This window comes from Dendrobium catenatum, unplaced genomic scaffold, assembly GCF_001605985.2.
Source record: "Dendrobium catenatum unplaced genomic scaffold, ASM160598v2 fragScaff_scaffold_1301, whole genome shotgun sequence".
In the NCBI taxonomy this organism is placed as follows: Eukaryota; Viridiplantae; Streptophyta; class Magnoliopsida; order Asparagales; family Orchidaceae; genus Dendrobium; species Dendrobium catenatum.
Genome location: NW_021319763.1, coordinates 69,038 through 73,482, shown reverse-complemented (window position 1 = coordinate 73,482; position 4,445 = coordinate 69,038).

Here is a 4,445-nt window from a genome sequence, read left to right as displayed (position 1 = left end):
ATGGTGATGGTAGCCATGCATAAGAATTATTGCATTTTGTTATCAACATTTCCCATCAGTAATTGCATGGTGTGATCTTCTTCAAGCGGCTGCTCATATTTTATACTTAAATTGCATCAACGAGTGATATATTTGGTCACTGATCTTCTCTTTTTCTCTTATCTAAGGTAATGTCAGCAATTGTTCTCTTTTCGGTTGAACTGACAAATCTCTTCACGAACATAGATTTTAACCCAACAAATGTCTTTACATAATCGTTTGGTAGTTTAGTGTACAATTTGAAAGTAGTTGTTATCAAACTACTAACAAACTATTGGAAGAGCAATGCATCATTTCCTCCTATATTACCACATGTGGCCTTAAATTATGCCAACTATTGCCTGGGGTTATTATTACCATTGAATGTGTTGAACTTCAGGAATGAATACCCTTCTGGGTATAAAACTTGATCATATTCTTTGGAATGTAGACGACATTTGTCTACCAATTTTTCTGCTTGATCAACAAAGATGATGGACTTGATCTTCTTCCTAATTATTCCTTCGAGCTACACTATAGTCACAGGCTCAGAGGTACTTGCAATATTCTGTAGGGTGGGCTGTAATATAATGTTGTGGACTTCATGAGCACCTTCAGGAATGCCCTACACTCCTGAGACTTGAGGCACTTGCATATTTGGAGGATCGGTGGGAAACTCAGGTAAGGGACTCGATGCACAAGTTCACTATATCATCTGCATCATTTCATCATTTGGGTCATCATCTCTATCATTTTCTCATTCAAATGAGATATTTCCCTATCCTTCGCCCTCATTTGGCTTCTCATTTTCCACCCCATATCAGCGAGCATGATATTCTAGGCAGTAAAGGAATTTTCTTGAAGTTCTTCTTCTTCTTCTCTCTCCGAAGGGTTGCCACTTCTGCTAGCAATGGGCACAGCTCGATAACGACATCATTATATCCATTTGAGTTGTTGATCATATTCATCACCACCATTATCATCATCGATGTTGCTTACCATGCAAATCACCACAATTTTCATAATGTCCTAATCAAATTCTTTATATTCTCCTTTCTCTTGTACTCAAATTTTTGAGCGGCATAGCCACTAAATTTCCAGTTCCTAATTTAGAATGAGTATTTCTTCAATCCATGGACCACGATCAAAATGGACTTCTTATCTAGTTAGGGCAGGTGACTAATGGGATCCTCGAGAGGACTCTCCAAGGTGTTAACTATTGCTATGGTGGTTAAATTATGTGAAAGTTTATTAGGGATGTTAAGCCCTAAAGAACTAGCCTGAGGCTAACCAAGAGGGGGGTGAATTGGTATTTTAAAAAATCTTCTTATAATTATAGCACAATCACAAAGAAAAATCATAATAGAAATCAAGGTGTGGAAAAAAAAATATGGAAATAAAATAAAGAAGGATCACACCAGATTTATAGTGGTTTTGTCAAAGCTTGACCTATGTCCACTCCTCGCAGGCACCCTCCGAGTATTGCACTATAAAAGTGACTCTCCTTTTGCTCCCACAGTAAGGTAGAGAAGCCCTCACAAAAAAACTCCTTTCCACCAACCCCGGCGAGGCAGAGAACCCAACTCCTTTTGCTTCCTCCTGAAGCAGAAAGAGAACCCAACTTTTTTTGCTTCCTTCTAAAGCATGTAGAGAAGCCAACTCCTTTGCTTTCTCCTGAAGCAAGCAGAGAACCTTGACCAATAGCTGAAGCTTAACTCCCTTGAACCCCCAAGGATGAAGGATGAATACTGGAGAAGACGCCTTAGAAGCTTGCTTGGAGCAACCTTTGTGAATCCCTCTCACAAACTCGCTCTCACAAGTTCCTCCCTCTCTCTCCCTTTCTCTCCCTCTCCCCTTGGCTCTCTCAGGTCAAGACAACTTCTAAAGGTCTTTTTGCATGAGAAAAGAACCGACATTATTGTCCAGGACGATATTTATATTGTTATATACGATCAGTACAAGTTCAACTCAATCAACCGGGATGATTTGGGACGATAAGAAGAAAATTGGTTACATCGTCTAGGCTGATACAATATCATCCTAGCCGATTAGTTTAAATCCAAGTACAATCATCTTAAACATCGACCTGAATAGAGTCTGGCCGATGTCAACGTCCAGAACATCGTCTCGGTCGATCCAGCGATCGGCCCGGCCGATGTGATCGTATCAATTAGCCTTAATTGCTTTCCATAATTGCAAGATTAATTTAGGCATAATTGTGCTGTATCATCCAAGATGATATATCTAATGTTCAAAAATAAATTTTATGTAAATAGATCTGGCGGTTGATTCTTTTTTATTTGGGCTTATCGTCCTGGATGATATAAGGATCGTCTAGGATGATGTGCTTAATGATGGTTGCCTTAACCAGGATGCCCTAATTAGAGTTTCTATTTTTAGTCGGATCAGCCTGACCGATATGAACATCGTCCACGCCTATGTAATCAAAATAGAAAAACACAAAAAATCCCTCAAGTGTGTGTGTGCAAGGTTACTTAGCATCAGGAACCACTTTTATAATTGACTCAAGAAAAGGAAAAATTTTACATACTGATTCAAACTAAATCTACCCATTCTTGAGATGGCCTTGAGTTGTGCTCGATCTTGTGGACTAGAAAAGTTAGTAGGAAAGGCAGTCGTAGAAAAACATAAATATTTGCTATCATCAAAAGTCTAATCCATAATCTCATATTTGCAACAATCTCCCCCTTTTTGATGATGGCAAACATAATGAGAAAAGTTTAAGCAGTTTCAACATTTTAATGGAAGCATTGTAATGAAAAAGCAGTTTACTAAATTCCAGAATTAAAGTACATGGCACAGCAGACTACTCCCCCTTTTGACATCACAAAAAGCAAGGAGAAACAACCAAACAAAAACAAAAATAGAACATAAACTAAAATAATAAACTACAGAAAAACTAGAAAAGAAACAAAGTTTTTTTTTAATCAAGGCATGAGCATGATATAGTCTTCCATGTGATTGATTTTAAAAATTTATAAGTTAATGAGTTAACAACATCAAAAATCCAAAAATGATAAAATATCCTATCATGTTAACCCTAAGCTCGAACTTCTTTTAGGGTAAAATCATCTTTTGAAATCAAAAGGCCTAACTCAGAAAAAATCAATTGGATAAGAAAAAGAGATCCGATCAAGATTTGGTTTCAGAAAAATATCTTATAGAATAGTATATCAAATCAGTTTGTTACAATCGCAAAATTTAAAATCAAGTCCTTGAAAACTCAAGTGATACATGAAATCTTCTAAGTTTTAAGAGTTGGAAGAAAGGAAGATAGCTTGCTTTTAGATGGGCTCATTTTATGTCTCTTGTCCATTGAATGGAGCACTTTGCGCATCTTTTGATTTTTGATACACTTTATGTATTTTTTTTTTAATTTGGCGTCATTGCGCATCTTTTGCTTTTGGCATCATTGGCCATTTTTTTTTACAAGCTAGATTATTTTCCAAAAACTCTTAAGTATTCTTAGTTGTCAGTATATCTTCCAGATATTAGAGAATAAAAACTCACTCTCTAATATTGGGAAGAACAAACCATAAAATAGAATCAAAAATCATATGAGAGATGCATTGAAAGGATAACAAGAAATCTTGAAGTAACATAAAGACTTTGACTATTATAATATAAGCTAGATTACTGTAGCAAGGTAGAAAATATCTCAATTACAAAATCCAGTTGTTAATTTGAGATAAACTTTTATTTAGAAAAGAAAATTTCACCACCAAAATAGGTTAGAGAAAGAGACACAATCAACGGTGTTTTTACCCTTTAGTAGATTAAGAGATATAACACATTGACTATAAATTTTCAGAAAGAAAAAAACAAGGCATACGATATCGATTCAGTGATGATTTAGAAAAAACAAATTAAGGTATACGAAAAAATAAATTACCAAAAGCAAATATAACAAAAATAAATAAATAAATAACCAAAAAACTAACAAAAGATAAAGCAAAGTAATCAGTAGATAATAGAATCTATCACAAAGACAAATGTTGAATAATATATTAGGTCGTCTGGCAGTCAGGTAAAGTAGAGATCCAATCATCCCTCTGTACTTCATTTATCAACTGATTTTTCATTTGGGTCTTTTTCCAACAGAATTCCTGAGGACATGGGAGTATTAATTGGCTTGGCTTTGTCCATTTCATACTTCTTCAAGATGCCCTTTATATATTTTAATTGATTTAGAAATGTTCCATCATCCATTTGTTTTGTACTAAACCCCAAAATGTAGGACAACTCTCCCATCAAACTCATCTCAAACTCCTTACTTATTATTTTAGAAAAATCATCACATAGTCTTTTATTAGAAGATCCAAAAATATATCATCAATATAGATTTGAACAATGAGTAAATCATCTCCTACTTTCCTCAGGAATATGGTGGTGTCTATGCTCCCCTT